This window comes from Myxocyprinus asiaticus, chromosome 44 (assembly GCF_019703515.2).
Source record: "Myxocyprinus asiaticus isolate MX2 ecotype Aquarium Trade chromosome 44, UBuf_Myxa_2, whole genome shotgun sequence".
Taxonomy (NCBI): domain Eukaryota; kingdom Metazoa; phylum Chordata; class Actinopteri; order Cypriniformes; family Catostomidae; genus Myxocyprinus; species Myxocyprinus asiaticus.
The window spans coordinates 274,643-288,477 of record NC_059387.1 but is presented as its reverse complement, the minus strand read 5'-3'; the positions used below and the strand labels follow the sequence as shown (position 1 = coordinate 288,477).

The window sequence follows — 13,835 nt, the reverse complement described above, 5'->3', positions numbered from 1 at the left end:
CCTCAACCATGCAGCGGACTCACTCTCATGGCAGGTAACGCTCCACGGGGAGTGGAGACTCCACCCCCACATAGTCCAGCTGATTTGGGAGAGATTTGGGGAGGCGCAGGTAGACCTGTTCGCCTCCCAAGACTCCTCTCACTGCCTCCTGTGGTACTCCCTGTCCGAGGCCCCCCTCGGCATGGATGCCTTGGCGCACAGCTGGCCTCGGGGGCAACGCAAGTATGCGTTTCCTCCTGTGAGCCTCATTGCACAGACTGTGCAAAGTCAGGGAGGATGAGCAGCAAGTCCTGTTCGTTGTGCTGTACTGGCCCAACCGGACTTGGTTCTCAGATCTGATGCTCCTGACTGTAGCACCTCCCTGGCACATTCCCCTGAGGTAAAACCTTCTCACTCAGGGGCAGGGCACACTCCAGCACCCACGGCCAGACCTCTGGAATCTCCACGTCTGGCTCCTGGACGGGACGCAGAAGCAGGTCTTCCGCCAGTGGTGGTAGACACGATCACTCAGGCCAGGGCCCCTTCTATGAGGTGGCTGTATGCCTTGAAGTGGCGTCTTTCGCTAACTGGTGTTCATCCCGTGGGGTAGACCCACAGAGATGCACCGTCAGGTCTGTGCTGTCTTTCCTTCAGGAAGGACTGGAGAGACGGCTGTCTCCCTCTACCTCCCTCTAATTATTCCTCCAAGATCAAGCCCGTCTGTGAACAGTTGAATGCGAGCCTGTCAAAGTATACTCCTTTATGACTGCGTGCATACACAGGCATTTGGCGCAAGCGCGTTATGACTGCTACAAGACACCGGACTATTTATTTTCAAGTGTTTAAACCCATAAAGATGTCTTTATAGTCCTTCAGGCTTGAGTTATAAAATTGCTGGTATTTCCTGACCTCTTCACACACTCGCTCTTGACGTGCAAATCCACTGTTGATGTTTTTACCTTCTCCTGTTGTTCAGTGGCGATTATATCATCTGGCGCATTTACGTGACAAAAATGGCTCAAATGTGAGAGTTGCCACCTTGTGGACCCACTAATTAGTGCAAATAATTCCAGGCGCATGCGAATTCTAGCATTCAAAGATGCACGGTTAGAAAAATCAGGCTTTGTGCATTCAGTGCTCGAGCACTCTGCTGATGATGAGATTTGCATCATGCGCCCTGACCAAAGTACACTTTTGATTAGTGCTGGATAGATTACTTCTGAAGTGTTATCTGGTTACATATTACATGGCTAAAATTTTAGTACTAGTTAGTAACATAATCTCTTGGATTACATTTAAAGTAATCCAATCTGATTGCTTTTAGATTTACATTTGGATTACTTCTGACCTTATTCTTGTTTATTTGATGCCATGCAAGTGTGGGATGCCATGCAGAGAGTAGGATAAGCTTGTACCATTTTGACTATGTTGCTTAAATGCATTAACTTACTTAATGGATCATAATATGATAATTTATATGATTTTGTGTGTGTGTTTGATACGCTATTTGTCTGTATCTGAATGAAATAAAAAAGGCACTTAATCTGTTCTAACACTGGCAATTTTGGCATTACAAACACCATCCATGTATGGTAACTGATCAGACTCAACGTCACAAAAAACTCAAAAGTCTCAAATGTTGTCACACATGATTTACATTATTTAAACTAATTAAAAAGACATTTGTGAAACAAAAATTAACCTTACTGCACTAATGCAATCAGTTCTGCAATTCCACAACCCCCCCACCTCCCTCCACATTTGAAAACACTCAAAGCTGTAGAGTGATTTACAATGAAAATTTTAAATATTTAAAAATTAGAAAAAATAGAGGAATCAATAAATTATGAACAATTTACCGCCTTTGCCTAATTAATATGTATTCGCACGGTACTGCTGCTCCCCATACGCATATTACGCAGTTTGCGTAGGGCACCAACTCCCTAGGGGCACATCGCACATTATATATTATACATTATTCAATGACCCGATAGCAGTCGCGTAACACAGACAATCGCTTGCACCATGTCAGATTATCACCTCCCACCAACCTGTGTTGGGTCTCACTTGACCTAAAATCTTGGTCCTGAAGCAAAAATTGAGCACCACTGATCTGCAAAACAAGGCACAAGACAGTGAGAAGATGGAGTAAACTCTGAGTGTAGTTTGGTACACAAACTGCATGATTTACATTTGCAAATGTTTGTTATGTCTATCACAGTCTGCAACACTGGGATCATCTACATTGCAGCCAAAATCTCATCGCTATTTTTTAGTGTGTGTGTATGTATAGTCAGAGCTGGACAGAAATACCCAGTCAAATGCTTCAGACAAAAGCTCTCCTCCGGCAGCTGAAGCACACGTTAATAAACAGATCTATTTCAGATGTAGATGCTGCGAGATGCTAGCGAGCATGTCACAAAGGTACTGCTATAAAGCGCAGCTTTGTGTGTGTGTCATTCATGGATTGCTGTTAGACAGCAGTGCTATAGCTATTTTTAGCTTTCACAGCTGTGTGTGTTTGTGTGTGTGTGTTTAGTGGAGCTGTCAGGATGTGAAACGGCAATGTCTCTCTCTTCACATAAACTCAGTGTTGTGCCAGGAAAGAGTGAGACAGAGAGAGACACTCGAGCTGTCTGTGTGACTGCTGTGTGTAAACTAATGATGAGTGAACATGTATCAGTTGTGTGTGCTGTAAAGATGCTTGTGTTACGGCTGTGAATGTGTGCTTCTGGAACAGGACAGTGTAAAGCTAGATGTGCTTTTCCTGAAGGAAATTCCCACCATAGTGTCATTTTCAGCACATCTCAAGTTCTGTATTGTGTTTCGGTTATTTCGTACAATTTCCTACAGCTACTGGTGAAGCTGAATGACTTAAAAAATTCAGATGTCAATCCAGTTAAATGAGCTGGGTCAGGGTGGAAAATAATGGGGTGGACATTAAGTGAATAAATTAGTCACTACAATGTCTGTGAATGATATGTAGCAAACATGTTTTAGACTAATATTAATGATTAGTTTTCTGTTAACAAATATATTGAAGTTTTATAATTACTTTAATTTTCCCTAAATCTTACCATAACAGGGTGGATATTGTATGCTTGACCATACAATATATGACTAATATCACAAAACAAAGGAAAACATAAATAAATAAAAAAAGAGTTGTGCACTTTCAAAATGAAAAGATAACAAAAAAAAACAAAACATATATCTTCATTTAAAGGTCACAATATCATGGGTAAACAATAAATCAAGGGATACACAAAAAACCTCCACTATCAGCATTAAAATTACACATTTGCGGAGTCACGTGATGCCATGCGAGGATCGGACGTGTGAATGGCGAGCTCTGCGCACTTTGCTAGTTTTAATACTTTTTATGACATAAACCAGTGAGATACGATACACTGTTCCATAACTGTTCTAGGAGGACAATATGTCAAAGAATTCAAAATCCCCGGGCTCTGGAGATATTAAAAGACACTTACGTGCTCAAGCTGATACCCCAGACAGGGCCGCAGACCAGGGACTCAATTTGGATGGTGCGGTGGGAGAAATTCAGCGGCAACTGGCAAGCATGTCTACAATGCTGGCGAAGGTCATCGCAGACTTCAAGGATCTGGCTTTAATACATCGATCAATCACTTCCAAGGAGACGAAATTCTCTGAGTTGGTTACAAGATTGTCGGACGTCGAGAAACTGATCGATTATCTAGAGTCATCGGAGAGGGAATTAGCTGCTAACCCGCTAGCGACCAAGACAGACTTGCAGCGCATTTGGGAAAAACTGGAGGATTTGGAGAATTGTAATCGACGAAACAACGTCCGAATTGTTGGAATTCCTAAGCATGAGGAAGGCAGAGATATGGTGAAATTCCTAGACGAGCTCTTCCCGAGTCTGCTCAACATAACAGGCCATAAGCTAGAAATCGAGCGAGCTCACAGGGTCCCGTTTCAGAGATCGGCTGAGGGAGACAAGTCCCGATCAATTCTGGCCAAATTTCTGAGATCATCCGATAAAGATCTCGTGTTACGGGAGGCAAGGAGTAAAGGAAAGCTTTCTTGGAAGAACCACAGCATTTTCTTTTTCCCAGATTTTGCAAATTTGACGAGAGAAACGTGATCAATTCAGGGAATGCAAGAATCTCTTACATCAATGGAAGATCGCGTTTCCTCTGATATTTCCGGCCAAACTGAGAATAGATACTAAGGATGGCTGAAGAGAATTTACATGCCCACAGCAAGCATTGTCTTTCATAAAAACATTGGAGTGAGTAAGCCATTTTGGTGATTTTATTTATGCTGTTTAGTGGGCTTAACTCACTGAACATACACTTGATTGCCTGAGGAAGCTGAGTGCCTTCTTTGTTTCTTTTTGTGCTGGTTCCACCTAGCGGTTGGAGTTTGTTTTATGTAATATAATTTCTTCGGGACAGTTTGTGGATAAAGCTCTACATTTTTGGTGCTTATGCCTCCTGTGGCGTGGAGTTTGTTTTGTGGAACATCTCTTGCAGGACATTGGAGTGATTGGGTCTTTTGTTGCACTCATTTATCAGCCGAATGGGCCAGCTTACTGAACATCCGTTTGACAATTTTTTTTTTTTTAGCTGGTTCCACTTGCGGCTGGAGATTATTCTGTGGAGGAACAATCCTTCAGGACAGTTATGTGATGAATCTACATGTTTTTTGTGTTTATTCTGCTTATTGGCTGGAGTTTGTTTTATAGACTATTTTTTGCTTTGTAATTCTGTTTTACAAAATCTGTATAGAAACAAAGGATTTGAGCAATCTGACAGCAAAGTTGTCACGGGGACTCTCGTAGGTGTACATGGACTGTGAGTTTAGAGGGATGGATGTTGGCGCTGTTTTTCTTTTTTCTGTTTGTTTGGTTCGGGGGGAAGTTTGTGGTTTGATTGTTACACTAATGTTGGAATGTGGTCTTTATAATATTGTTTTTGACACACAATCTATTTTTTCTAATATGTCAAATGTTATTATGAGTGGATTATCTCTCTCCACATGGAATGTGAATGGGTTGGGGCACCCCATAAAAAGAAGGGAGGTTATTTATTTTCTTAAACGTAAGAAATATGATATAGTGTTTCTTCAAGAAACGCATCTTTCCCCGCAGGAAGCTTGAAAATTTGGGAAGATATGGGGTGGACATGTTTTCTTTAGTGCTGGCTCAAGTAAGAGCAGGGGAGTCATTACATTGATAAGTAAACATCTACAATTCAAATGTCTCAACAGATTAAAGATAAATTAGGAAGAGTTATTTTTGTTTTAGCAGAAATTCAGGGGCAATGGTTGATTTTGAATATCTACACACCTAACCAGGGCTTTTTTATAGATCTTGAAGGGATGTTGCAAGCCACTGGCACCGCTCATGATATAATATTGGGAGGAGATTTTAATCTTTTGATGGACTCAGCCCTTGATCATAGTGAAGCAAAGGTTTGCAAGCCCCCTAGAGCAACACTGACGTTTCTCAGGATGTGTAAAAATCTTGGCCTTACAAATATCTGGTAGGGACTATACAAAAAGTCTGGTAGGGACTATACATTTTTTTCATCAGTCCATAAGATTTGTTCTAGAATAGATTTATATTATATATATATATATATATATATATATATATATATATATATATATATATATATATATATATATATCTAAGTCCCTCATTTCATCTGTTGTTGATTGCTCAATTGGAAACATCTTTGTCTCAGATCACGCCCTGGTGAGTTTAGAGGTGTTGCCACATATGGAGAAAAATAAATCATATAGTTGGCTCTTTAATGTATCCCTTTTGCAAAATCCTGAATTTCAACAAATGTTAAAGGCTGAAATCAATGTTATATGGAGACCAACTGGTCCTCAGTATCCTCTGTGGCGTGGATTTGGAGGCACTTAAGGCGGTTCTTAGGGGCTGGATCATACAGTATGCATCATTCACCAAAAAATCCAAAGCACGAGCACTTGTGGAGTTGGAAGGGAATATTAAAAGTGCAGAGGCAGAGCTGAAGCACCGAATGTTGTCTAATGGCCTCAGAGAATTGACCCGATTGAAATACAGATATAATACTATTTTGTCACGGAAGGTGGAGTTTTGGCTATTCAGGGCAAGACAGTCATACTTTGAGTCCGGGGGCAAGGCAGGGAAACTGCTGGCTAGATATATAAAACAGAGAGAGTCTTTTTCTACGATTTCCTCAGTGAAATCTGCTGATGGTGAAATATTTACCTTGACCATTGATATTAATAATGCTTTTAAAGAATTCTATCTTGATCTCTATAGTTCCACATCTTTGTCTACTGATGAGGATATTAGAAACTTTGTGAAACCATTAGAATTTCCTAAACTGACGAATGAGCAAAAGAATTATCTTGATTCTGAGATAAACTTGGAGGAGCTTGGCGAGGTAATTAAGGCCATCCTACAGGCAAGGCTTTGCCGCTGAATTTTTTAGATGTTATGCTACATAACTGGCTCCACTTTTGCTAGAAGTTTATATGGAATCATTAAAGAATGGAAAGCTTCCGCCAACCATGACACAAGTCCGGGTCAGTCTGATTCTTAAAAAGGACAAAGATCCAAGTGAGTGTAAAAGTTACCGTCCAATTTCCCTGATCAAGCTGGACGTTAAAATATTGTCAAAATGTTGGCTAACCAATTAAGTAAACTTATGACATCTCTTATACATATGGATCAGGTGGGGTTTATTCGGGGGCCGTAACTCTTCTGAAAACATTAGCCGTTTCATTAATTCATTCATGTGGGCAGTGGCTGCCGTCTTACTTGACGCCGAAAAGGCGTTTGATATGATAGAATGGGATTATCTTTTTAAGATTTTTGGAATACATTTATTGGGTGGATTAAGTTACTTTATAGACACCTGGTAGCGGCGGTTCAAACTAATGGTTCAATTTCAGATTATTTTACTCTGGATAGGAGCACCCGGCAGCATTGCCTCTTGTTATTTCTTGTCCTGGAACCATTAGCAGCCGCGATAAAAAAAGGAGGATGATTTTCTAGGGGTGGTGGCCGGAGGTGTGGCGCATAACTTTTGCTTTACGCAGATGATATTTTATTATTTGTCTCCGAACTTACTAGATCTATGCCTTGCCTCCACAGAATTATTATTTCCTTTTCTAAGTTCTCAGGATACAGAGTGAATTGGTCTAAATCCGAAGCTTTGGCTCTGACAGCGTACTGCCCAATATCGGCTTTTCAGCCGGGCACCTTCCAGTGGCCCAAACAGGGCATTAAGTATTTGGGTATTTTATTCCCAGCAAATTTGGGTGATTTAGTTAGAGTTAATGTTGACCCTTTATAAAAAGGTTTTGAGCAATGTGGGCAGGTGGGCTTCATTACATTTATCTATGATTGGGAAGGTTAATGTTATTAAAATGAATTGTATTCCAAAATTCAACTACCTGCTACAATCTCTCCCTATAGATGTCCCCCTCTCTTATTTCAAGCAATTTGATAGCATAGCGAAGTCCTTCATTTTGAATGGTAAGCATCCCAGATTACATTCCAGTAAATTACATAGGCCGATTGACAAAGGTGGGCTAGGCCTACCCAAGATTTGGTTTTATTATTAAGCATTCTGTCTCAGACATTTGGCTCATTGGTCGCTTCCAACTGAGAGAGCCCCTCCCTGGTCTTGTATCGAACAGGAAGTTCTTGCCCCTATTTCGCCATTGCAAAGCCTTTCTTTCAAGCTATTCGGAGAAGTTAAGTTACACCCCGTTATCTCGCATTTGCACTTGGTATGGACAAAGTGTCAAGTGTTTCATTCGGACATTCATTTAAATGTTACTTCAAGCATATGGCTGAACCCAAAATTATGTATTAATAGGTCCCCTTTTGCTGGACAGAGTGGATTGTGAGGGAGGTTAATACGCTTGGTGACCTATATGAGAGTGGAGTGTTGAGGTCCTTTGTATATATGGTTCAACATTTTGGGATTCCCAGGTCTCAATTCTTTAGGTATTTACAGCTGCGCCACCTGCTCTGTACTATTTTTGGGAGTAGCATACACCCCCTTAAAGCGGCAGATACTTTGGGAGTGGTGATCACTACTTTTGGAAAAGGTCATGTGGCATCAGTGTATTACTCCCTGCTAATTTAGAGTCTGAGGGATGGAGCTTCAACTTCTCTCAAGAGATTATGGGAGAAAGATTTAAACATGGTATTGGAGGAGGAAGTGTGGGCTAGGATTCTAAAAACCGTCAAGTCTACATCTAGAGATGCAAGGGTGTGCCTTATGCAATTTAAGATTTTACATAGATTCTATTGGAGGAGGAAGTGTGGGCTAGGATTCTAAAAACTGTCAAGTCTACATCTAGAGATGCAAGGGTGCGCCTTATGCAATTTAAGATTTTACATAGATTATATTGGACCCACTCTAGATTGTATAGGCTTGTTCTTAAAGTCACGCCCACCTGCTGGCAATGCCAGTCAGAAGATGGGGACACAACCCATGTTTTTTGGTGGTGTGTTAAGGTCCAAGAATTTTGGTTGAGGGTTCAGAGTTTTATATGCGACGTATTGGGCACTCAGATTTCATTTTGCCCCAGACTCTGTATTTTTGGCAATGGGGCGGTCATTAACATAGGAGATAAATACATAAAAAATTGGGTTCTAGCCAATGTTATGATTGGCAGGCAGGTCATACTTAGGGGATGGAAGTCGGCTGGAGCGCCCTCGTTTCAAGAGTGGCACACAGAGATGGGCAGGGTAGCGGCCTTTGAAGCAATGTCATATAGAAGGCTAGGCAACATAGTTTTATTTAATAAAAAATGGGGCAGCTATTTAGCCTTTTTAGAAGGCTCTCGGGGAGGGGCAGTGGAGAGAGATTTGTAGTTTTAAATGTATGATTTTTATTTTTATTTTATTTTTTTGAGTTAATTACTGTTACAACTGCATTATAAATTGCATTACAATTACATTATTAAATAACTGGATTATAAATACTCTTAATTCTTTTTACCAAGCCTATTAACATTTTTATTGGGTAAAATATATACTTATTATAAGTGTTGAACATCTTCCTCACTCAGACGTTTGAACTGTTCTCAACAATAATTTATCAAAATCAGATAATTTCTTCATTGAACTTTCTTCCTAAGAACTTAAAACACATTTTCAATTAATTTGGTATTTATGTGTACAATTTGGAATTTTTTAGTAATGATCAGGGATGCAAAATCGTGAGTGGTGAAAAAGGGGAGAAAGTCATAGCAGGTTTTCCAGGAGTATTTTTTTCAGTTGATTTTTGTATTATTGTTGTATTCAAAAGTTTTTTCTTAAATGATGAAGGTTTAAGTGCCGTTCACCTGGGGGAGGGGTCATTTTTTCAGCTTCAATACGGAACGGAACAACATACAGGACATCCTGGCTAATATATTACAGTTTGCATTTGCAACCATGCAAACCAGGGGATTTCTATGCCGTACCAGCAATGTTGCGCAAATCGTGTCAGTATTGGCAGCTATTCCTGATGAGAGCCACAGATTTCTTTGAGCACTAAGGCTAACTCATTTTAACACATTTTAATATTAACACATTTTAGCTAAGCTAGCTAATGTTATTTTTGTGTGGCTCTTATTACCTTCAAATTCTCTGGTCCTTTGATAATGAGAGCATCTTCAAAATCAAATCAAATCACTTTTATTGTCATACAGCCATATACACAAGTGCAATGGTGTGTGAAATTCTTGGGTGCAGTTCCGATCAACATAGCAGTCGTGACAGTGATGAGACATATACCAATTTATAATAACATCAGATTAACACAACACAATTTAAAGTCTAATATACACATAATTACACACAACACAATATACAAATAATAACATACACTGTACAGTATACAATACACACAATATAGATACACATTATTCAATAAAAAAAGTATATATAGTATATATAGAATGTACAGTAGGTTGTATTGTACTGTATTGACATTCAGGCTGTCGGTTGATAGTAAGTTGTTGAGAGAATATAATATAATAATGATATAATTTATGACAGTCCGGTGTGAGATATAAGAGTAAGAGTAATAAAGTGCAGTGCTGATGTATTTTGATCGTGGGAGATCAAGAGTTCAAAAGTCTGATTGCTTGGGGGAAGAAGCTATCATGAAGTCGGCTGGTGCGGGTCCTGATGCTGCGATACCACCTGCCTGATGGTAGCAGTGAGAACAGCCCATGGCTCGGGTGGCTGGAGTCTCTGATGATCCTCCGAGCTTTTTTCACATACTGCCTGGTATATATGTCCTGGAGGGAGGGAAGCTCACCTCCGATGATGTGTCTGGCAGTTCGCACCACCCTTTGAAGTGCTTTGCGGTTGTGGGCTGTGCTATTGCCGTACCAGGTGGAGATGCAGCCAGTCAAGATGCTCTCTACAGTGCAGGTGTAGAACCGTGTGAGGATGTGGCGGTTCATTCCAAACTTCCTCAGCCATCTCAGGAAGAAGAGGCGCTGATGAGCCTACTTCACAACGACTTCAGTGTGGATGGACCATGTGAGTTCCTCAGTGATGTGGACACCCAGGAACTTGAAGCTGCTGACTCTCTCCACTGGTGCTCCATTGATGGTGATGGGACTGTGTTCTCTATCTCTTCTCCTGAAGTCCACCACAAGCTCCTTTGTCTTACTGACATTGAGGGAGAGGTTGTGCTCCTGACACCAGTGTGTCAGAGTGTGCACCTCCTCTCTGTAGGATGTTTCATCATTGTCAGTGATCAGACCTACCACCGTCGTGTCATCAGCAAACTTAATGATGGCATTGGAGCTATGTATTGCCACACAGTCATGTGTGTACAAGGAATACAAGTGTGGACTGAGAACACAGCCCTGTGGGGCTCCAGGTTGAGGGTCAGTGATGAGGAGATGTTGCTGCCTATTCTAACCACCTGGCGTCTGCTTGACAGGAAGTCCAGGATCCAGCTGCACAGCGAGCTGTTTAAGCCCAGAGCCTGGAGTTTCTTATCTAGCTTGGAGGGCACTATGGTGTTGAATGCTGAGCTGTAGTCAACAAACAACATTTTCACATAAGTGTTCTTTTTTTCCAGGTGGGAGAGAGCAGTGTGTATTGTAGATGCAATGGCATCATCAGTGGAGCGGTTGTTGCGGTAAGCAAACTGCAATGGGTCTAGAGAGAGAGGCAGCACAGAGTAGATGTAATCTCTGATTAGTCTCTCAAAGCATTTGCTGATGATGGGGTTCAGAGCAACAGGACGCCAGTCATTTAAGCAAGTGATTTTTGATTGCTTTGGAACAGGTACAATGGTGGACGTTTTAAAGTACAGACAAAGAGAGGGAAAGGTTGAAAATATCCGTAAAAACACCAGCCAGCTGGTTTGCGCACGCTCTGATGACGTGGCCCGGAATGCCGTCTGGACCCGCGGCTTTGCGGATATTCACCCGTCGGAAGGATCGGGTTATATCCGCTACAGAGATGGAGAGTGAACTAACCTCTGTAGCTTCGGCCGCGAGAGCTCTCTCCGCGTGGGTGGTGTTATTTCCCTCAAAACTAGCATAAAAATATTTAGCTCATCCAGGAGAGAGGCAGCGGTGTTCATGGTGGAGTTTTATTCCCTTTAAAGTCTGTGATGATGTTAATTCCCTGCCACATGCTTCTAGAGTTGGTGGTGTTAAACTGTCCTTCAATCTTGTCCCTGTACTGACGTTTTGCTGTTCTGTTTTTCGGAGGGCATAACTGGCTTGTTTATTCTCCTCCGCCTTGCCGGAATTAAAAGCGGAGATCCACACATTAAGTGCTACGCGAACATCGCTGTTAATCCATGGCTTCTGGTTTGGATAGATTCGTGTTGTTCTGGTCGGAACGACGTCCTCCACGCACTTTCTGATGAAACACATTACGCTATCAGCGTAAAGCTCGATGTCGTCATCAGAGGCAGACTGGAACATCTCCCAGTGATCAAAACAGTCTTGTAGCGTAGAGTCTGATTGGTCCGACCAGCACTGGATCGTTCTGAGAGTGGGTGCTTCTTGTTTCAGTTTCTGCCTGTAAGTGGGCAGAAGCAGAATGGAAGAGTGGTCCGATTTGCCAAATGGTGTGTGGGGGAGGGATTTGTAGCCATCCAGGAAGGGAGAGTAGCAATGGTCCAAAACCCGGTCCCCTCGTGTGTTGAAACTAATGTGCTGGTGGTATTTTGGTGCGACTGACTGAAACTGGCTTTATTGAAGTCCCCGGTCACAATGAACGTGGCCTCAGGGTGCGTGGTTTCCTGCTTGCTTATAATCCTGTACAGTTCCTTGAGTGCCTGGTCTGTGTCGGCTTGTGGCGGGATGTACACAGCAGTGATAATGACCGCTGTGAATTCCCTCGGTAGCCAGGATGGTCAACACAGAAGCATGAGGAATTTCAGATCAGGAGAGCAGAAAGACTTGATAGAATGTACGTTCCTCTGATCACACCAGGATTTGTTGATCATAAAACATACACCACCACCTCTGCTTTTACCTGAGAGGTCTTTCGCTCTGTCCGCTCGGTGCACGGAGAACCCCGCGGGTTCAATGGCTGAGTCTGGAATCTCCGCAGACATCCAAGTTTCCGTAAGGCAGATAATGCAGCAGTCCCTCGTCTCTCATTGGAAGGAGATCTGCGCTTTCAGCTCGCAGAGCTTGCTATCCAGAGACTGAACATTTGCCAGTAGAATACTGGGTAGCGGGGGTCGATTTGCACGGCGTCTTACTCTGATGAGAACGCCGGCTCTGTTTCCCCTTTTCCTCCTGCGTTTCCGTGGCCGTGCAGCCCAGACAAAGGGCTCCGCTTGCGTGTTTGTAAACAGCGGGTCGGCATTGAGGAATTTGAAGTCTGGTTTACGGTGTATAATTGCTGAAGCAATGTCCAATAAGGCAGACAACATTCAAGACAAAAAACATAAGAATTGTAAACAAAACAAACAAAACACTACCATGTTGTGTCGGAGCTCGCAACGCAGCAGCCATACTCGGCGCCATCTTGAGTCTAATAGCTGGAGGCTGGAAGGCATAAATTCCACTGAACTTTAATGTTGTTTCGCTTTTCTCTTTTAAAGAGCTAATAATGTTGAAATTTCCAAGTAATAATGCATATTCTTCCTTGGCCATCGCGATGACTGAAGTGAGTCATGAGAGAGAACCCATAGAGAATGCGCATCTAAACCATCTCTCAGTCTAAACAAACAGCTGTCTTTATCACTTTATGTCAGGAAAATTCACTATTTCTTTGGTCAGAAATTAGAACTTGTAATCCTGACATTAATCCCAATTTTTTTTTAAATTTAACTGTAATCTGATTATGTTGGGTTTTTATGTAACTGTAACAGATTACAGTTACCTAATCCATTACTCCCCGAGCACTTTTGTTTACTGTGATGTCCTGTATTTGAATGTCTGTTGTCAGTCTCCCCATTTGAAGATGGATGATTTTGTCTGTTGTGAAAGTATCTCGTTTCAAATCGTGAACCAGGTTACATCTGGACTTCATGATGTATGCAGCATTGCAAAGTTGCAAATCCTTTAAAGAAATCCTTTGTCCATTCTGGCATCATGTGCAGTCCAGGAATATTTCAAGCACTAAATGAGGGTTAACACTTACGATGCTAGAACATTCCATTTCATTGTCATTCGTTGTCATTGTATACCATGGGGAGTAACGGATTACTTGCAACAGAATTAGGTAATCAGGATAAAAATTAGGTAATTGTAATCTGTATATGTATGTATGTATATATATATATATGTGTGTGTGTGTGTGTGTGTGTGTGTGTGTTATAACAGCACAAAATAAACTCACACCTGGAATAATGAAGTATTTACTATCACAGAAATCT

The 13,835-nt window shown here is 41.7% G+C and overlaps 1 protein-coding gene across 2 annotated transcripts in view; it reads left to right on the top strand.

Moving 5' to 3' along the window:
- Positions 1 to 13,835, top strand: part of gnal (guanine nucleotide binding protein (G protein), alpha activating activity polypeptide, olfactory type) — a 173,306-nt gene that overhangs the window by 110,793 nt on the left and 48,678 nt on the right. The window lies entirely within an intron of this gene.